The 22,427-nt window shown below is 43.9% G+C and overlaps 1 pseudogene; it reads right to left on the reverse strand.

Moving 5' to 3' along the window:
• Window positions 1-15,465: 15,465 nt before the first annotated feature.
• The window catches only part of LOC103746745, an 18,584-nt pseudogene continuing 11,622 nt past the window's right edge, over window positions 15,466-22,427 (reverse strand).

Below are 22,427 nucleotides of genomic sequence, written 5' to 3' on the forward strand. Positions count from 1 at the left end.
CCACTACCCCCATGATATAAATATCCTAGTCTTCTCTTAATAGACAGAGAGCTGGGTCACAGAGCTGCTGAATTACTGAGAGCAGAGACACTTAATAAAGCTGTAACACAGACTAAGCCGAGTCTTGAGTCCTGTGCCTTACTACCGGTGACCTAGCCTCTCCGGGGGGCACACTCCCTTGTGACCGACTTGCGGACATCCTAGCTTTCACTGTCCTTGTACTCTTCCCGTGGGGTTCAGTGGCCAGTGGACCTCACATCCTGAGGAAAAGTACACGGGTGGAAAAGGGACAGGATCCAGCTGGACAACGCTCCAGTCACAGAGAAGCTGTCAGCACCGGAGCGGCGGACAGTGACCTGTCTGCTGCTGCTCCCAGAGACGCCTGTGGCCAGAGCCGGGCCGTGACTCGCCAGGTGTGATGGGGACCCTGAGATCCAGGGGCCCAGAGCGACCCCGAGATACCTGCGCACACCACGCCTGAGGCCCATAGAGACACGGAGAAGCCCGTGGGACCAGACCTGCCTTCCTCCAGACGCACGGCGGGGGAGCCTGCGGACCTGCCGTGCCATTCCGGGAGTGCGCCCAGAGAGCGCGCCTGCACCGTATCTCTTCAGTCCACATTGCTCTCAACACTGCTGTCTTCCAGGCTTCTGCTAGAATGGCCTGTTAAGCTCTGCTTGCAGCAACCAACCACCTTTCTAGTCCAAGGTTGAGAGTCTTTTACATTCTTCAAAAATAAATAAATAACATGGTTAGGTTGTTCACAGCAACCCAATAACCTACTTCTCAGCACTAACTTCTGCTGCTGTGACAGAATACTATGGCCAAGACAATTTATGGAAGAAATAGTTTATTTTGGCTTATGGTTCCAGAGGGTTATAATCCATCATGGTAAGGAAGGTATGGCAGTGGGCAACTGGAACAGGAAGCTCAGAGATCACGTCTAACTCTGCATAAGAAACAGAATTGGAAGTGGGACAAGGCTATAAATTTCAAGCGCCTCCCCTGACATGCTTTCTCTAGCAATGCTGTACTTCCTGAAGGTTCCACCAACAGCAGATCAAGTGTTCAAATATATGAGCCCATGGAGGACATTTCCCATTGCAACTACCACACATGCATTCAAGACAGAGAGAGAGGAGAGAGACAGAGAGAGAGAGAGAGAGAGAGAGGAGAGAGAGGAGAGAGAGAGAGAACAGAAGCCATCCTCTTTTCCTTCCTCCAGTACATAATGAATGGTATAGTCAAAGGACATAATGAGGCATCTGGCATGCAGCTCAGTGGTAGAACACTTACCTAGCATGCACAAGATCCTTGCTTCAATCCTTAGCACTGAAAAGAAGCATACCTAAAGCAAAGAGCAAAACAACAAAACCACTCAAAAATAGAAAGAAAGTAAAGAGGAAGGAAGGAAGGAAGGGATAGTAAAGGCCATATGACAATAATCACATGGCTTGTGTAGGGCAAGGCATCAACCACCAGCAATGCTGATGGTTCGTGTCATAAGAGCAACACAGAGTTGAGTATCGTTATGACTGTGTATTCCAAAATACCTGATCTTATAAAGTACTATGAAACTCCATTCTCTAGACTTGACATTACCTTTGCAATCATTAACTCAAAACAGCCGTAGTTACCTGCACTGGACCCAAACAAGATCAGCCCTATTGACATTCAATCAAGGAAGGGAGGAGGACTCGTGGGCCCCATGCTTTACCTCAGAACTATTGGTTATTGGTAGATTATAGGAGCAGGAAATTCCTGTCTTTAGTTGTGTATCCACTGGTCAACCCTCTGGTCAATAGTGATCCAAGAACCCCCACCCCACCCACAAAATAAAAAGCCATCAAAGACACCAGACCACTTATTCTGCTAACAACAGTGCCAAGTCTGTCTCCCAGGCTAGAAAACTGCAAGGGTCACAGCAACAATCTGCAAGAAAATACTGGATATAGTGTGGCTCCTGAGCAGGGCCCAGCACTTCCCACCACAGCCCTTGATACAGCAGCTGCCTGTGAGGAAGAGAGATGACATGCATTCTCTGTTCCTGTTCTTTTTTAAGGATGTTTTTATTTTATTAATGTGTATGGATGTGCGTGTGTGTGTGTGTGTGTGTGTGTGTGTGTGTGTGTGTGCGCACATGCATACACGTGCACGCGCAGGTGCCCACAGAGGCCAGTAGAGGGTATTGGATTCCCTGAAGCTGCAGTTTCAGATAGTTATGAACCATCCAATGTCCGTTCTGGGAACCAAACTTGCATCCTCTGGAAAAGCAGCACATGCTGTTGATCACTGAACTGTCTCTCCGGTCAGCTCTATCCCTGTTCACACCCTTTGTTAAGTGACCCCAGTTGGCTTTTCCAGGACAAAGCCAGGCATTGTCCTGTACCAAGTGAATTTAGGGGCTCAATTTCTGCATTGTCTAATTTTATAGTAGGTGAAACTATGGACCAGGAAGTATTGGGGAATCTGAAATGGACAAAGCTAAAGCTAGGTATGTTTGGATCGACAGTTCAGGAGTATTAGCAATTTCATATATTTATGTGATTAGGAAATAAAGAGTGGCTGGGTGGGGCAGGTCTGTCAGTGATACTTCTGAAGTTCTACAAGGCAGGTCCATTACCATTCGTGTGCAGAGCATCTTGGTGCAGAACATGTGCCTCAGATTTGGCCCTTCACAGCCCCAGCTGCCAGCACACAGAGGTGTTGGGCAGCCTTTGCACACATCCTCTACACAGGCTGCCCTGCCTCATTATATCAGGATTTTGGGGGGTGGGGGTGGGATTTTCTAAATTTCACCAAGTAATTCCAGTGTTGAGGGGGGCTTGCTAGATAGGTGTGCACACCAGCAGTGTTTTTAGGGGACACATAGCGCTATGCTGCACTGGAGCACTACACATCTGTGTGGAGGGGTGGAGTTCCAGGGGCTTCTGACAGTGGAGAGTGCTTTTGATAAGAGTGGGTCTCACAAATGAAACTTATTCATAGTTGGCTTGTGGCACCATGACTTTCACTCTTCCAAACAAATGGTATTTCGATATAGCATTTCACAAAATCAGAATTAATGCCAAATACATCACAATGAGCAAATCAACAAAATGTCAAATAGGCTCTGCTCTGTGACAGACATTTCCTGGAGAGATGTAACACACATCTATTCACCCCAGAAAGGGAACCCACAACAGATAAAAGTAACGATTGCACCAACGTCCTGATGTAAAGCCTTATGGAACATTAAAATCCTTATTTTCCCTCTCAGAAAAGTTCAGCCGACAAGCTTGTGATTCCTCATTATTTTTATCATGAATGGATGCTGGATTTTGTGAAAGATGTTTGCTACATCTAATGAGATGGCCGTGTAGTTTCTATCCTTGGATCTGTTTATGGGGTGGATTACATTTATTGATTTATGTGTGTTGAACCATTCCTGCGTCTCTAGGATGAAACCAACTTAATCATGGTGAATAACATTGTTGATGTGTTCTTGCATTTAGTTTGTATTTTATTGAGAATTTCTCCATCTGTGGTCATTGGAGAAAATCGGTTTTCTTTTGAGCTTTGGTTTTGGTATTAGAGTAATACTGGCTTCATAGAAAGAATTTGAGAGTGTTCCTTCATTTTCTATTTTACAGAATAATTTGAGGAATATTGTTATTATTCTTCTTTGAAGATTTGGTAAAATTCAGCACTGTATCCATCTGGTCCTGGGCTCTTTTGAGTTAAGAGATTTCTAATTGCTATAACTATCTCATTGATTGTTATGGGACTGTTTAAATTATTTATGTCATTTTGATTTAGCTTCGGTAGGCTGCACATATCTAATAATTTAACCATTTCTTTTAAATTTTCTAGTTTAGTGAAATATAAATTTTTAAAGCACGTCCTTATAGATTTCTGAATTTCCTCAGGGTCTGTTGAAATGTTTCACTTTTCCTCTCTGAATTTGTTAATTTGGGTCCTTTTTCTTTTGGTTAATTTGGCTAAAAGTTTGTCAATCTTGTTTACCTTTTCAAAGAGCCAACTCTTCATTTCATTGATTCTTTGTATTGCTTTCTTTATTTATAATTCATTAATTTAAGCCTTGATTTTATCTCTTCCCATCCACTCTTTTTAGGTGCTGTTTGTTCTTGTTTTTCCAAGCCCTTCGAGTGCATCACTAATTTATTTATGTGAGATATTTCTAATTTTCTGGTGTAGGCATTGAAAGTTATGCATTTTCCTCTTAGGACTGCGTTCAATGTGTTCCATAGGTTTCGGTATGTTGTGTTTTCATTTTCATTCAATTCTAGAAATTTTTTAATTTCCTTCTTGGTTTCTCCCTCGATCCATATTTCTTTCGGTAGTGTGTTGTTTACTTCCACGAGTCCGTGTGCTTTTTTCCTGTTTTTTCTGTTGTTAATATCTAGCTCTGTTCCTCTGGGGTCAAATAGAATACAGGGTGATATTTCAATTTTCCTAAATTTGTAGAGGTTTGTTTTGTGTCCTAATATGTGGTCAATTTTTTTCCTTAAATATAGCTCTTTTTTCATTTGTTGATTTTTTTGTGTGTATTTCATACAGAACATCCCAAACAATCTTATTCATCTATATACCCACTTCCCAAATGCACCCTCCCATAGCCTCCTGCCTCCACTGGAGCCCATATACTCTGTCATCCCTGTTACTGTTCACTGTGTTTTCAGCACCCCCAGCCATTCCCCAGGGTTTGTTCATCCGCTCAATCTAGTCAGCCTATCTAGAGTTCCTTGTTTTAGGAAGGTCAGCTCTTCCTCAATCTGCTGAATCTAGTCAGCCTATCTAGAGTTCCTTGTTTTAGGAAGATTAGCTCTTCCTCATCTACCAGCAATCAGTTGCCAATATTTCTTGTGATAAGATTGGGCTCTGCTGTTCATTTTCCCAGTCTTATGCTGGGTTACTGTCTGGGAGTTTCTTGGGCCACCCTGGCCAACAGCTCAAAGAAAGGTATCTCCTGTCTGGCATTGTTTCTTGTTATGTAGTCTTTAACTATACACATGGACTCTTAAAAATTATATTGACCCCTTTAATCTTTGGTTATACTTTCCTTTTGGGTGTTTAAGACCATACAGTTGGCCCAGATTTATTTTTACTCTTAAGGCCATTTGAGGATCTGTTCCTCAGGGCTTGGGAGGAGCCCCTGGCTCCTTTTTTTTTTTACCAGTTCCATCTATGTGAAGATAAGTCAAAGATCCTGCTCAGTGGTCAATTTTTTAAAATTCCATGGACTGCTGAGAAAAAAAAAAGTGTATCTTTTGGTGTTTGGCTAGAACATACATATTTGTTATGTCCATTTGATCTGTGATATAATTTAACTCCAGGGTTTCTCTATTTAGTTTTTGTCTGGTTAATCTGTCTGTTGGTGACAGTGGGGGTATTGAAGTCACCCACTATCACTGTGTTGGAGTCAATGTCTGATTTTAGATTTAATAATACTTCTTTTACGAAATTTGGTGTCCCTGTCTGTGGTACACATATGTTTAGGGTTATAACACCATCCTGGTGTAACTTTCCTTTAATGAATGTGGTTGTTTAAATGATTGCCAGATTTTCACTCTCTGCTTCCTGTGCCTGCTTGAAGATGGGAGCTCTCAGTCCTTGGTCCTCTTTCTACTCCAGCCACCTCCTGCCACCATACCACCCCCCTACCATGACAGATTCCAATTCCTTGGAACTATAGGTTCAAATAAACTCTTCCTTTTATAAGTTCACAGCAACAGAAAAATAACTAATACAATGAGTATGAAGTGACTAGTTTTAGGTTAAAGTCTACTCTGTCAGATGTTAGAACAGCTGCACCTGCTGGTTTCTCTTTCCCTTTGCTTGGAATACCTTTTACCTTAAGAGGGTGTCAGATCATTGTTGGTGACATATGTTTCTTGGAGGCAGAAAATTGATGTACCCTGTTTTTTAATCCAATCAGTCTGTCTTTTGCTGAGGAGTTGAGTCCATTAATCTTGAGAGTTGTTATTGACCAATGTTAATTAATTCTTGTTTTATTGATATTATACTAGTGTTTTCTTAAAAGTCTTTTGGTTAACTACTCTGTAATAATTTTTTTTGTGTGCTCTCTTGAGAGTGTTTAATCTTCTCTTTAGACTGAAGTATTCTATTGGGTATTCTCTGTAAAGGTGGCTGTTTTATCATGGTAAGTTTTCTTTCTCCTTCACTTACAACTCATAGTTTTTTCTGGGTATAGCAATCTGCACTGGAATCTATATTCTTTCATAACTTGTGTGACATTGGTTAAAATTCTTCTGGCTTTCATAGTCTCCATTGAAAAGTCAGTTGTTATTCTGATAGACTACAGGCAGTGCCCTTAACTTTCAAGTGAGGATTTAAACATAGAAATTAATAACCATTTCAATACACCTTCCCTTCCTATAACCAGGCGTGATAGTTAATATTAGTTGTCAACTTGACAGTATCTCACCTCACCTAGGAGACAAGCCTCTGGAGAATACCTGTGAGAAATTATCTAGATCAGGTTTGTCTCTGGGTATGCCACCATAGCCTCCTCTCATATTATGTACTATACCAGGGAATTATGTACTATACCCTGGAACTGTGAGCCAAGTAAGCCCTCTGCCTTGACTTCATCTGCCAACTTGACACAGCCTAGAGTCATGTGAGAGAGTCTTCATTCAGTGATTTCCCAGATCAGATTGGCCTGTGATCATATGTGAGGAATTATCTTGATTGACGATTGATGTGGAAGGGCCCAGCCCACTGTGGACAGCGCCATCCCCAAGCAAGTAAGCCTAGGTTGTATAAGAAAGCTAGCTGAACATGAGCCAGAAATCAAGCTAGCACATGGTGTTTCTCCATGGTTTCTGCCTCCAGGTCTCTGCCTGACTTCCCTCAATGATGAGCTATTACTATTCTTCCCCCAAGCTGCTTTTAGGTATGGTGTTTTTCACAGTAACAGAAAGAAAACTAGAGCAGCTTCTTTAAGTTTCTTTTATCAGGCATTCTTTCACAGGAATAAGAAGAGTAACTAATACTCCAGGTTTGCATCCAACCTTCCCTTTCTGATAGTTTTTTTTTAATTTTTATAAAAACTTTATTGAGAATTTCATACATGCATATACGGTGTTTTCATCAAATTCATGTCCACTCCCTTCCCTCCAACATTCCCCCCTCTGAAGAGGTAACCCTAAAATCTTTTAAGGATTAGATACAAGCTCCCAAATACTTTTGACATTTTTGGCCTTTGGAACAGAGTATGTTGCTAACAGGTCCAAGGACATTTTGACTTTTAGCCAAGAAATTGGCTACATTTCTTTAGGGTCTTTTAACCCTAACTGCCTAGCCAATTCCTACCTCCTATTCTTATCACACCATCCTCTGAAGAGGTTACCCAAATTGCTAGTGGGGAATAGGGACACAGGCTGTTCTGGCTTCTTCCATACTGAACAGGGACACAGGGTGAGACAATTGGGGTACCTCTTCAGTGGGTCTATCTAAAAGACTCCCAAATTGCATAACTCTTATCTGTAGGGAGAAAAGAAAGTCCTTGACTGGTGAATAGAGATGTGAAGAAGTAAAGGCAAGAGTAATTAGCATTACGAGTTCTAGAGAGGGAACTAGAAAAAAGTCATAACAGGGCAATTTTCCAATGTTCATATGAAAGTCCATTGGAGTTTCTTGACAAGGGCTCCCAAAAGCATCCCTCTATTGGGTTCCTCCTCATTTTTCTTTTGTCTGCCAAGGCTGGACTGGTTGGCTGGGAAGAATGGCTGCACACTCAGGTGATCGGGTTTTTTGTTGTTTATTTTTCAGAGACAGTGAACCACCACCACTGCCTGGAACAAGAATTCAGGAAGTGCAGCTTATCCATAGCAGGCAATTATATCATATCATTTTGTTTCCATAATGAACTTTCCAGGAGCGCGTTACCGCAGCCCCTCCTGGGACAAACCAAGACTCAAGAGACTCCAAGGGCATCCAGCTTTAGGTTGGAGCCTTGAACTCTACTGGTCTTCATGAGACCAAAGCAAAAACCCATGTGACCTCTTCCTGTGACCCCAAGATTTGTCAAGTTGGTGCTACTGACATTTGGTGGCCAGTAATACATTTACAGCGCTGTGCTGTTCGGTGCAGGATACTGACCAGCTTCCCCGCTAACTACTAGATGCCAATAGAATTTCCTCAGGCGACCACAATATCTCCAGACGTTGCCAAACATCCTCTAGAGAAGGGGCATAAGAACCCTCATTGAGAACAACTGGTCTATACCAGTGTGCCCGGCCTGTGGCTTGTAGGGCACTTACATCCCCAAAATAGCTATGAATGTGGCCCAACATATTTGTAAAGGATGGTGTCATATTGCAACATCTAAAGTTTGGACACAGCTGGTCTGCACTTCAGCACATCTGACTCTACGACACAGGATGTGATGTAATTGAGCTTCTCATGTGTGACTTTCTTAAGAATATGGTACTTCCTTGTTCTCCTTCAGAATAAAGCTTAGCCTAACATCCCATGGTCTGCATTCTGCAGCCAAACTGCCTGAGCCAAACCCACATTCTGCCATGCACAGAGTAATGACTTTGGACAAATCACTTAATCTGCCAAAGATGGACAATAGTATCATACCAGATTCAGGAAAGCATGAGATGAAAATTCATAATTGGTTTTGAAAGGGACCAGAACATGCTACCTCCAAATATGTTGCTTTGGCATAAGGAGGCTATTGAGTTGAAGACAAATAAGTAATAGCAAAATTTTTATAAATTCTCTGCTCTCTTCTTATTTGCCTAGAATCAAAAAATAAATTTTTCCTTAGGAAAGTGTCTCCCCAGCTGTCTTGGAGCAGAAAAAGCAGAGTAGATGATTCTATATCCTCAAAACTGATAAGCTCTCATCCATAAATTCTCCCTGCCCCCATAAACTTACTTTCTCAGAGTAAAAGTCTAAATTTGTCTATTTTATTCTTTGTCAAGATGACATAAATGCCCCTCAGGTCTAACTGTTTCTTGGAGGTCTGCTCACACAGGAAAGTCTGAAGCACCACATAAAGTCACTAATATCACATAAAAATTTGTGTTTGGTTAATCTGTCTCTGTCTGCTTAATTTCCAGAGTCCAAGGACAGATCCTAAAAGGGTGGCAGGAGGCGTGTTTGTCCAACACTAGGACTGATGAACTGTGAATGGCAACAGCTGCTACTTGGAATATATCAAAACCCAGTGCTGTGGTTCGTGGCTGCTGATTCTAACCATCCAATGCTGATCAACCACAGATGAAGACACCTCAGCATATCCTATCCTCATACAGGTAACTGAAGGCTCTTTCCAAACAGTCTGTGTTTTAACCAACTGGGTACAGACTTACAGACCCATGCTGCTCAATCCAGTCAGGGTCACTCATCATATACCCTTTCCTCAATTCCTACCATATGAAAGCCAATTAATCCTTCTGTAGTTTAAGGGAGTATGTTCTTGGATGTTTTGCTTTTAAAATTTTTAATTTCCAGAGCTGAAGAGATGGTTCAGTGATTAAGAACACTAGCTGCTCTTACAGAGGACCTGGGTTTGATTCCTAGCACCCACATGGCAGCTAACAACCATTTGTAACTCCAGTTCCAGGGATGTGGGTGCTAGGAACAAAACGCAGGTCCTCTGAAAGAGCAGCAAGCGCTCTTAACCGCTGAGTTATCTCTTCAGTCCCCGCAAAATGCTTTCTTGAGACTGACCTTCTCCCTATGCTGGCAGGACAGGGTCATTAAAAAGAAATTTACTCACGAAGAAACATGCAGAAGCCAAAACTTCACAGGGTGGGCCAACGGCAGGATGGAGGAAAAGCTCCATGGGACTCCACACGCTAACCCCAGGACCAGGAGGCAGCCAGCAGAGAGGACAGTCTCCACCAGGGTAGTCACGGCATGCTTGTTCTTTCAGAGTGAACCAAAGAAACTCTGCACCCTTGGAAGACCTCATGGAACACTCAGTCACACTCCCACACCTTACAACTAGCAAGATGGCTCTGGGGCATGAGCTTGCCAACAGGAACTCTGGCACATCTCCATGTGAAGTGATTGCATCAGATTTTCACCTGAAGAGACTCTTGCCCAGCTGGACTGGTGCCTTGGCACCACGTCCCCGAGACACAGCTGTGCTTCAGTGAACTATCCTGAGAGTCACCAGCTTGGGTAGAAGAAGAATACCAGCTGCATGGGACATTCTGGAACTGTGGTCAGATTACTGGAGAGCTGGGGAATCTTGTGGAAGTCACGTCAAGTGTCCTGTGATTCATCCCTCACTTGTAAAATCAGACCTTAGAGAGGTACCCTGTGTGCCAAATGAGATGGGGTGAGGAAGAACACAGAAGAGGCTGTGGGGAGTAACATCCACTCCCCATCCTTTTTTATAAAATATTCTTCTTTTTAGTTTTTGTGCATTTCATATAATAGATCTTAATCAATTTTAGACCCATTCCTTTTAATATATTTTAAATTATTCTTTGACAATTTCATACATTCATACAATGTATTTTAATCATATTTACTCCCCACATTTTCCCACTCCAAGTCCTTCTGTGTTCCCCCCACATCCCTCTCCTGACTCCATGACCTCTTGTTTCCTATAACTCACTGAGTCTAACTAGTGATGCTCATATATACGAGTGTGGGGCCTCCCACTGGAGTAGTCAGCCTACTGCAGACCATATCTCTAAAGAAAACTGACTTTCTCTCCCCCAGAAGCTATCAACTGTCAATAGCTCCTCAGGTAGGGGTGGGCCTCAGATGCCCCTCTCCCATCCATGCTGGAATGTTGACTGGCTTGATCTCATGCAGGTCTTGTGCAGGCAGCCACAGCTACTATGAGTTCATGAGTACAAGAGTCCTGTCATGTTCAGAAGACATTGCTTTACCCCAGTCTTCCCCAACCTCTGGCTCTTACAATCTCTGTATTCTCTTCTGTGATGTTCCCTGAGCCTTGGGGAGAGAGGACTACACCTCATTCCTGCCTGTCCTATCCCTGCTTATTAACCTGATACATATGACTTCAGTTATGTCTTACATTAGCCATCTTTTAAAATATTTATTACTTTTATTTTATGTATATGACTGTACAGCCTGCATTTTTATAAGTGCACTCATGTTGTACAGTGCTCATGGAGGTCAGAAGAGGGTGTTAGATCCCTGGAACTGGAGTTACAGACAGGTTTTAGCTGCCACGTGCTGGGAATCGAACCTGGGTCCTCTGCAAGAGCAGCCAGTGCACTTGACTGTTGAGCCACCTCTCCAGTCGCCGCATTAGCTATCATTTACTTGCTGTATTCTCATGCTTTGACATCTAGCGCTTTGTTGATCCAAAGAGAACAGGCTCTCCCAAGGCTATTTTCACAGGTGACAACTCTAATAAACACTCTTTTCGTACACAAACCAGGCAATCCAGAGCCCGCAACCTTGGTTTCTTTATCTTTATCTGGTTCTCTTTTTCCATTTATTTACCTGCTCTTTGTTTTTCTGTGGTGCTGGGATCCAATGTAGGGTTTTGCACATGTTATAGAAGTGCTCTACCACCAAACTGTACTCCCACACCCTTCATTGGTGCCAGGCTACCTGCTATAACCAGAGCTGGTTATCAGAAAACCAGAGGCAACCATCAGGATTGTTCAACAACCCATCCTGAGCCTGAGAATTTGGCCTTGGCTTTGACTTTTCCTTCTGGTGGCAACGTGGTGTGCTGGTGAGAGACCATTTTGAAATGATCCTCTCTGGGTCTTCAGCACTGGGGAAATGAAGGCCCTCACATTTTCTTATCTCTGGGATTCCACCCAAAGCAAACACCAGCACTGCTTTACCTGAAGTGCTGGGCAAGTTATGGGGGATAAGACTTGGAGACAGAACATCAGAGAGCTCCATGTGGTAGAAAACTGGTTAGAGACAAAGCATCAACCAGGGAGACTAAGTACCAGAGCTCACAGAATGATAAAGAGAAAGGGTAGTAATTAAATGTGGGAGAATAACTGCTAGCCTCAGCAAGCATCGGCCACTGTTTCCCAGGGGGAGAGAGAGAGAGAGAGAGAGAGAGAGAGAGAGAGAGAGAGAAGCAGAAGCAGAGCCGGAGGGGGGAAATCAGACAACTTTGAAGGCTTAAAAGGCTAAAACCTGCTGATAGAAAGCCTGTGGCCTGTCTCATCCAGTCCAAGACTGAGACGAAAGACTCTGCCCACAAACCACCCACTCCAGTTGGTCGATGAGCATCAAAAAAGAAAAGACAGAAATAGCAAACAGGTTCTGTTCTCACATGTAGTGGTAGCAACAGACCAAAAGGCCAGAGAGGAAACAAAGTCTACATACATTCCTCCTCTGAATCACTACCTACCTGACTGACACCCTTACCATATGGAAACCCATTTTTTATGTGTCTTTTTAAACTGGTGGTATTTTTTAAATTGACATTTCATTCCAGTTCTCTCTCTCCCTCTCTCTCTCCCTCCCTCCCTCTCCCCCCCCATTTCCCTCTCTCAACAAAGGGTATAGGCTTGTGGTCTCCCTACACCAACCTTCTGGGTATCTAAATGGACCACAGCCGCCACAGCAGGTCTTTAACATTTACTTTTCCAGCCTCCCTTCTCCTTCTTTCCCCACTTTCAACTCGCTCCGTGTCTCCAGTCAGTTCCGCTCCCTCTTCTCCTTCACATAGTTCACCCTTCTAGGCTCTTCTCCTTTTGTTTTTGCTGGTTTCTTTGGTTTTGGTTCACTGGTTGCTTGTTTGTTTTTTTCCCTCCGTTTCACCTACAGTCTAATCTGTCCTGATTCAGTCCCTTTCTTCTCACCCTCTTTCGTTTGCTGTTCCATCTATTTTTTTCTCTATTTCTCTCATACTGTTTTCTAGCATTTTCTTTCTAGTCCTACTCTTATCAACGACATCATCCTTACACACTCAATGATATCTTTGCTTCTTATTACACTCTCCAACGTGACTGAGCTGCTGTGTTTTGAGTTCATCACTACTGGGCCGTGGTACTGGGTTTGTCACTTAGTTGCGATTGCCCCTGAGTCCTGCAGAAGATTGGGCCCAGGGCCTGAGGTACACTGGGTGAGAGAGTTCAGCTACACTTCATGTCCTATGCTGAGAAATGGCTCTGCAGCCCTGTCACAGCCTAGTCCCACGTTCACATTATGAATTCTTCAACTGATACAACACAGAGATTGACTCCACCAACCAGTGACTTGCCCCGGGTGCACAGGCTCTGATCCAGAAACACTAGAAATATGAAAAAAACAAGGGAACACGGTTTTGCCAAAAGTTAATGACTCTACAGTAATGGACTACAGTGACAGTGACAGTGAATGGCATTCTAGGAAAACGTGTCTAAATGATTATGAGACTGGTGAATAGATCAAATAGACCATGACTAAGTAACTGAAATTAATTCAAAGATAACACCAAATAAAATGATGGAGGAAATGAAGAAAATATGAGAAGTCTCTCTGTGGAAGTTCACGTTACTCATTAGAAGTTCAGCAATTATCCATGAGAAATATTAGTGACTGTAGATCCAAAGATCTCGTTTTTCCTATCAAATTTCCTTTAGGAAATGAAGCAAATGGGTATAAGCTATAAAGCCTTCAGATAAGGGATTTTCCTTATAAATAATTCATCCATCTCTTATGGCAATGACAATAAAATATTACTGATATAAAAATAGAAATAAAAACAAAATTGAAAGTTGTAAATTAGGTCAGTGAGTCAAAACCCACAGTGGAAAGTCTTAACTGTGATAAGCTATAGCAAGAAGGTAGGACATCTGGGCTTGAAGGCAAGGTGCGTGAGCTAGAACATTAACACGATAGTGAACAACAATAAGAAATTAGGAACAGAACATAGCAGACCTCTGGGGCAATAGTAAAAGCCCAGACTTATAACTCACAGACATACAAAAGGAGACTAAAAGCAAAGAGAAGCAACGTAGTTCTAGAAAACACAGTAAATAAAATAACACTGGAAAATTTCCCACATATGTGAACAGATGAACATTCAGGCATGGGAAGCTTTTAGAATACCAAACAGACAAGAACCTTACACAAATAATCTTCTCCTATCACTTCTAAAAACCCCGAGCATCGGAACAAAGAATGTTGAAAGGGTCAAGTGAGAGGCATCAGGTCACATATAAAGGAAAGCTCATCAGACTAACAGCAAATTTCTCAGCAGAAACTCCTAAAAGCAAAGTGGGCATGGAATGATGTACTCCTGTCTCATCTGTCTCTCCTGGGCCACCCATGGCTTCAGCATCCCCCTCTTCAATAAAATAAAACCCAGCAAAAGCCCTCGAGGAGGCCATTCTTAACTCGCTGCAGTAAGAGCCCAGGGTTACTGTCAGATGTCTTCTATTTTCTTAATATTATATTGATTTGAGAATTCTGTGCAATGTATTTTGATCCTATTCAGATCTGTGTCATCTGTCTCTCCTGGGCCACCCATGGCTTCAACATCCCCCTCTTCAATAAAATAAAACCCAGCAAAAGCCCTCGAGCAGGCCATTCTTAACTCGCTGCAGTAAGAGCCCAGGGTTACTGTCAGATGTCTTCTATTTTCTTAATATTATATTGATTTGAGAATTCTGTGCAATGTATTTTGATCCTATTCAGACCTCCTCCACCCCATCTTACTTCACACACCCCCAGCTTCATTTCCTCTATTATTATTTCTCTCTTTTTGAAAGGCTTACGGAGTCTAATCTGTGTTTCCCAAGTACTGTTGGGTATAGTCTATCCCTTGGAGTCTGGTCAGCCTAACAGGCTTCACACCAGTAAGGAAAACTGACTCTCCCTCTCCCTGCATCCATCAAATGCCAAAAGATCCTCAGCCATGGCTGGAGCATTCTGTCCTCCTCCCCTATCCATGCTGGATCCCTCTCTGGCTGGGTTTGCACATGCCTTGTGCATGCTGTTATATGTGCTGTGGGTTCATATGTGCAACTACTCTGTGGTGTCCAGACAGCACAATTTCCTCGTATTCATCTACTACCTCTGGCTCTTAAAATCTTTCTGCCCCCTCTTCTACAATGATCCCTGAGCCTTGGGAGGAGAGGATGTGATAGAGGTGACCCAACACACCTTACCATCAATGATCAACACTACCTTGGGGTAAAAGGATGGAAAAAGATAGTCTAAGCAAATGGAAAGAGAATCAAGCAGGTGTTGCTATTCTAACATCTGACAAAAGAGGTTTCAAACTAAAACTAGTCAAAAGAGATAAAGTCACTTCATACTCATTAAGGGAAAACAATACACTGAGAGGATATCACAATCCTAAACATATACACACCAAACACAGGGACACCCGATTTCATAAAAGAAACATTATTGTATATAAAATCAAACACTGACTCCAACACAGTGATAGTGAACGTGAGTTCAGTACCCCACAGTCACCAATAGACAGGTCATACAAACAAAAACTAAATAGAGAATTCCTAAAGTTAGATGACATCAGATGCCCTTTATGTAGCTGACTACAGCCCTTATAACTTTCAGAGAGCAGGGGAAAGAGAAAAGCTTCTGATCAAATAACATCACACATCCATGAAAGCCGTCCTCCACGTGGTACCAGCTCACAGGGACTCCCTGGTCTTCCAAGCGCTTCTTGTACAGCAAGGCATCGTCCCGGAGGGCATCATACTCACAGCTCACCAGGAATGCCTGGGGAAGCTGAGCAAAGGTCTTGTCATCTGCTAGGAGGGGTGAAACTTCTGCATCCCAAATTTGCTTGGTTTCTAGATAGGCGGCCTCATTAAAAGGTCCAGGAAACTCAGGTTGTAAGTTTGGGCCCCTGAACCTTTGGGGGATGTTGTCAGAACTGAGCCATTTCCTGTACTTCTTCCAAGTGTCCGGGGGTACACAAGTCCCTTTCAACAAGGCCTCTCTCCAGGACAGATCAATGGCAAGGTATTTACATATACCCAGCATCATTAAGTCTCTGGTGAGGAATGGGACATTCTGGTTTTGCTGATGTGATGGCAAATGGAAACTGATGAGCTGCATGCCTGGAGTAATCAGGACCTGAGCACAGATCTGGGGGAGATCAGGTCTACTGAGCAAAGACTGCATGACGATGGCCGCAGCCCCCGCTCCAACACTCTCTCCACAGGCCACCACTCGGGTGGGGTCCACCCCATATGTGTGCAGGTCCTTCAGGAAGTGGATGGAGGCATTCAGGCAATCCTCGGAAAGGGAAGGGTGATGGTGGTCAGGAAGCTTGCGGTACCTGAAGAGGAAAGAGGCAACACAACTAATCTATTTACACATGGGTCAATGGAGGTCACTTGGACAGCATCTTATATTCCCATAGGAGAAAGAACCTTATTAAGTCCTCAGAATGACCCTAAAAATAAAAATCATTATCCTCATTTTTCCCATGTGAACTTGAAGAATGTGCCCAGAGTCAGAGAGGCCAGAATTTTCCATTCCAACACCCATCATGTTTCCCACAGATGATCAGGCAAGTTTGAGGCTGTCCCTTTGGAAACAACAATCGGCAAAGGCCCAGAACAGGCAATTGGAGCTACTTCTAACCCACTGAGACAGGCTGGGGTTTCCATCTCTCCCTGAAGTACTAGCCACAGGAGGGGCATTGTTAAAACCACTGTTAGATACTTAAAATTGATATTAATGTTGGTAATACATATATTGTAAGTAAAACTGCATGTAAGCAAAAGTCTTGGGGGATGAGGCAATTTGATTTCCCAGTTGAGAACTCTTAGAATCTGGTGCCATGGGTACATTAAGAAGAAAAGTGTTGCTCAGACAGGTAGTTGGACCACTCTAATACCAGCACTGGTCACTTTAAACACCACACACATTTTGAGGAAGTTAAACAATGATTATAGTCACTTGCTGCTAAAACATCTCTAGCTCTTGACGTTGCAGCCCAGTCATCACTGTTTAGAACAGCTCGTGCCAGACTTTCCCCACCACCTTTCCACAAGGGCCAGAGGTAGGGCACGGGCTGTCAAGGACACCAGAGTGATTCCCTAAGGTCTGCTGAGAAGCACATACTTTTCTGACTATACACACAGGTTGCTAGGCTCAGTTTTGAGGCCAGCTGGGAGCCATCTTCCTGTGTTGCCCCTTGGGGTTGCTTTACTTCAGTGGTCTTTTCTGGCCTGCTTTTAGGAGAGCAGACTGATTTGGTTACAGGAAGAATCGGTGACACACGCTCACAGCAGTGCAAAATCACCACTGAGGCAGAGCCATGAAAGCTGCCCATAGACACAGAAGGGGCCGCAAGGGCGAGAGACCCCTGAATGCCTAGACAGTGGCACCAGATGGCCCATGAAAGCGGCCAGAAACCTTGGCCATGGGTGCGTTAAGAAGAAAAGTGTTGCTCAAACAGGTAGTTGGACCACTCTAATACCAGCACTGAGACTGGGAAGATGCCGATGCTGTCCTCCTCAAAGTGACCTTGAGTGAAAGCGGCCAGAAACTTTGGCCATGGGTGCGTTAAGAAGACAAGTGTTGCTCAAACAGGTAGTTGGACCACTCTAATAGCAGCACTGAGACTGGGAAGATGCCGATGCTGTCCTCCTCAAAGTGACCTTGACAGTGGCAGGTGAGACCTCGAGAAGGCAGCAGAGGAAACGTAAGCAGTAGAGGCAGCGACTGCAGCTGCAAGGGCCAGGGGGCTTTGACATTCTGGTCCAGGAACGGTAACACTAGCCAAGGTCAAGGCCAGGGAAGTTGCTTGCTGCCAGGGAGAGAGTAAAAAGGAGAACATAAGGGGAGGCAGCGGAGAGATTAAGAGGGATGGTGACAGGAGGGGACAGGAAGGACGGATGTCTGCTGTTTCAGCATCTCAGCACACAGCAGCCCTCTAGCAGCCCAAAGCTCCTTCTCTGGCTGGGCAACTCTTCCACAGTTCTTCTGGCCTGTGAATCAGAACTCTTATTAAGTACCTAGAATGTTACACTGAGGAATTGCCTTCCAGACATCAGAGCGGGTGCTCACACACCCTTCTGTGCTGTCATTCAAGGGATGTTACCTGTCCCCAGGGCCTTCCAAAACATGAGTTCCTGCATTGGAAGTTCAAATACCGTGGCAGCCAGCTGGGAAGAAGTCTCTGGAGACTGGGAAGATGCCGATGCCGTCCTCCTCATACCATCAGAGAGGACCAGAGATGCTGAGTGACTTGTTCCACTCACAGTTTTATGATCTACCCAGCTTGAGGGATGCCAACACATGAGAGATAGCCATTGACGTGGCCTAATTTATCAGGGCAGCTTTCAATTTCCCTCATTTATTTCTTTAAACTGTCCTACAGATTTGGTCCTCTTGGACCAAGAAACTGGTCTTAGTGAGCAGGCCCCTCTGCCTTCCATCCCATCAATGACCCCTTTATTTCAGAAAGACCAGAGTTAGATCTTAAGTCATGCTCTACATTGGTTTAGAAAAGTTGGTAGTTGGTAGGTATAGAGGTATTTTCATGGTACAATGAACACCTTCAGAATCATCAACCAACAACCATGACCTTGACCTTGATCATCATCCAATCATGATTATACCACCACCCTCCCCAAGTCAATAACCACCCCACTGAAAGAAGAGCCATCCCACTTCAATATTCATCAACTCTTTTCTATTTCCAATGTTTTGTTGCGTCTGCGTCTATTCCTAGAAAGTATTCTTTCAATTATAATTTTAATTTATAATTAATTTCAACCTCACAAAGAAGGTATTAGCCTTTGTATAAGTTTTTGAAAAGGGGTCACTTAAGACTTTATACTACTTAGGTTCTTTTGTGTCATGCTGTCTCCTTCCAAGTTATTTACTGAATGGCTCTGTAATGTCCTATAAGAGTTCAGTGCTCCATAAGCTTGTATTCCCTCTGTCATGGTTCATCAGAGCATAAGATGTGGACTTATTTCCAGACTTCTGTTTTGAAGGTGCTATAGCCACATCCATAAAAACATGTGCAAGAGTCTCTAAAGTCAAGACCCCTTTCTGTGATCTACAGCTACCCAAACCCATGCCCCAAATAGACCCTCTCACCAATAAATTGCCAACTGTCCCAGGTCATTCACCCCACTGACAGCACCACCGAGTCGGTCTCCCGGGCCAAGAAACTGCACAGGTTACTGTAACTATCTGCAAGAGAGGACCCAGTGTTAAAGCAGCTATGAGCTGAGCCCAGCACTTCCCAGGACAGCACAAGGGACAGCAGCCACATAGCGAGAGAGCCTCGCTCAGCTCCTATTCTTGCTTCCTCTAAACTGAGTACTGCTAGCTCTGCCTGGACAAAACCAGACACCACTCCCAAACTCCTGAATATCAAGGTTTTATTGTAAGTTAGTGTTCACGCTCTCCATAGGATTAAATTTGACAGTGGGGTAAACCAGGGACCCAGAATGATTAGGGATCTGAAATGGAAAGAGCCAAATAGCTAGGTGCGTTTACAGTGACAACCCTGAAATGCTACTAGGCTCATATATTTTTATTAAAGAGGAGAGAAACAATGACTAGATGGGACGCTTAACTCAGTATGATGGCGCATCTGAAGTCATACTAAGCAGGTCTGTTAAGATTAGCACATAGTGCATCTTGGCCCAATTTTGAGTGCAGCCTGATTCACCTGTTTTCCAAGCCCTGGTTTTTAGGAAAGAGGATTGAACATTTTTGCCCATTGTGCTGAATACTGTGATATGGCACCTTCTTGACCATAGCTACACCATGTTAAAGTTTAGGTTGTCCCTAGTCTCTGAAATTATCAGGCAGTTGGCCTAGGATATGGGAATGCACATCAGCAGGACCCCAAATGTCTTGAGAACAGGTTAGTGTGCTCTGGAGAGCACCTGTTAACTGCAGACTTATGGCTTCTGTAGGTTATGCTTGGCTTCCTTCTGCAAAATACTAATTGTTGCTTAATAGAATAGAAATTGTTAAGGGGGCTTTGCACCTGTTAGCTTGGAAACTTAAACTTTTCACCCCTGGTTATGGTTTCTCTGTATAAAAGCTTACCCTAGAGATGACTTGGGGCTGCACACTTAGGTTCCAACACCCTTGTATAGTAGCCACTGGCCAGCAAAAACTTTCACTAAGCAAAACTTTGTCTGAGTGGTCTTCTGTGGTGAAGCACCCCACAACAATAGCTTCAGTTGTCAACTTGACACACCTGGGTAGAGGGAGCCTCAATTGGGGAATTGTCTCCATTGAACTGGCCTGTGGCCATGTCTGTGGGGTATTTTCTTGATATTTAGATGATGTAGGAGGGCCTGGCCCATTGTGGATTGTGCTACCCATGGGTAGGTTGTTCTGTATTCCTTAAGAAAGCAGGCTAAGCAGGGGCCAGGTGAGCAAGTCAGTAAGCAGTGTTCCTCCATGACCTGTGCTTCAACTCCTGCCTCCAGGTTCCTGCCCTGAGTGCCTACCCCAGGTTCCCTCATGAACTGTGACCCAGGAGATGTAAGCCAAATAAACCCTTTCCTCCCCAAGTTAGTATTGGTCAGAGTATTTTTGTCACAGCAACGGAGAAACAACAGAAATTGGTACTAGGATCATGGGGTATTGCTGTGACAAACCTGACCTCGGTGTTTGGGGAAGGATTGTGAAAGTGTTTGGAACTTTGGGCTGGAAAAGCCATTGAGTGCTTACAGTTTGTTGCTATGGAGCTTGGAGCAGTTATGCGGAAAGAGTCGTGGAAAATGGAGGCCTAGCTTTTGAGGCTTCAAAGGGAAGCAGAGACTATAAGGGCTATTTGTGTGATGTCTTGAATTGGGAATCTGTGGATTCTGGTCAGCAAGGGCTGAAGAATCAGCAGTGATTAAGAAGAGACCCAAACCACTGACGTGAAACCTTTGTTTTACCCAAACAGTTGATGCTAGTTAGCTAGGACTGAAAAATCAGCTTTAAGTAACAAGAGACCAGCATGACTGTGGCAAAATCTTCTGGGAAGTGTTTCCTCAGGGTCAGCACACAGAAGCTATGATTCAGAGGGGACCCGGGCCTCCATCTCAAGCTGGAAGCAGGGCTTGGTAATGTGTAAGAGTGTCCTGCATGGTTCTGGTATTGAAAGAGTGAAGGGGTCACAGAGAACAGCTGAGGCTTGGCACCCTGAGAGGCCAGGAAAGGCCACTGGTGAAAGTACAGCCTCAGTTTCACTGAAGCCCCCACAATTCAAGGGGTCATGGAGAGAATCTGAAGCTTTGCACCCTGAGAGGCCAGAAGAGGCCATTGGTGAAGGTGCAGCCTCAGTTTCAGTAGAGACCCCCAGCTTTTTGGAGATACCAGGACCATCAACAACCAAGGGCAACAGCAGGTATGGAATGGAGCCAGCCTGGGCCTATGAGACAAACTATGTGTACCGTGGACAGCAGAGTCAGAGAAGTGGAGCTGCCAGAACCCTTTGGAGCCCAGAAGTTTGAGTGAATCCCAGTTGTCTAGCCTTGAGCTACTTTGCTGGATTTAGGTTTTCCTTAGGTGTGCCCGATTCTTCCCTTTTGAAATAAGACAGTACATGTTTTGGATTTTATAGACGTCCACAATTAAGAGACTTTTAAAAGAGACTATGAAATTTTTAAGGACTGCGGAACTTTTAAGGTGGTGCTGTTTTATGCTGTAATATGGATTAACATATCTCGGGGACAAGAAATGGAAAGGTTGTGATTTAATAATGATGTGTTTGTGTGTCAAGTTGACAAGGGGTCAAGTGTGCTGGATAGCTTTGGTGTCAACTTGACACACCTGGGTAGAGGGAGGCTCAATTAGGGAATTGCCTCCATTGGACTGGCCTATGGGCTATTTTCTTGATTACTGAGTGATGTGGGAAGGCCCAGCCCACTGTGGGTGGTGCCACCACTGGGCGGGTTGTTCTATATTGTATAAGAAACCAGGTTGAGCACAGGCCAGGGTAGCAAGCCAGTAAGCAGCATTCCTCCATGACCTGTGCTCCAGCTCCTTCCTCCAGGTTCCTGCTCTGGGTACTTACCTTGGGTTCCCTGATAAGTTGTGAACCAGGAGATATGAGTGAAAGAAACCCTTTACTCCCCAAGTTGGTATTGGTCAGAGTATTTTTGTCAGAGCAATGGAGAAACAAACTAGAATATCATCATTTCCCATGTGCCAAAACCCACTGAAGGAATGGATTCAGTTACCAAAATTTATTTTCTTTGGTCTTTTTGATACAGGGTCACCCTGTAGCCCCAGCTGGACTTGAACTCACCATATAGACCAATTTGGCCTTGAACTCACAGACATCCACCTGCCTCTGCCTCCCAAGTGCTGGGATTAAAAGTGTGCACCACCACACTGGGTGTCTCTATTTTCTTAATACAAAACTCTGAAGAACATTTTAATTTTTTTTTTATTTTGGTTGGTTTGTTTCTTTACTTGCTTGGTTTGTTGGCTTGTTTGTTGTTTGGTTAATTTGTGTGTGTGTGTGTATGCGACATCACTAAGTAACA

Source organism: Nannospalax galili, unplaced genomic scaffold (genome assembly GCF_000622305.1).
Source record: "Nannospalax galili isolate Female #2095 unplaced genomic scaffold, S.galili_v1.0 scaffold1745, whole genome shotgun sequence".
In the NCBI taxonomy this organism is placed as follows: domain Eukaryota; kingdom Metazoa; phylum Chordata; class Mammalia; order Rodentia; family Spalacidae; genus Nannospalax; species Nannospalax galili.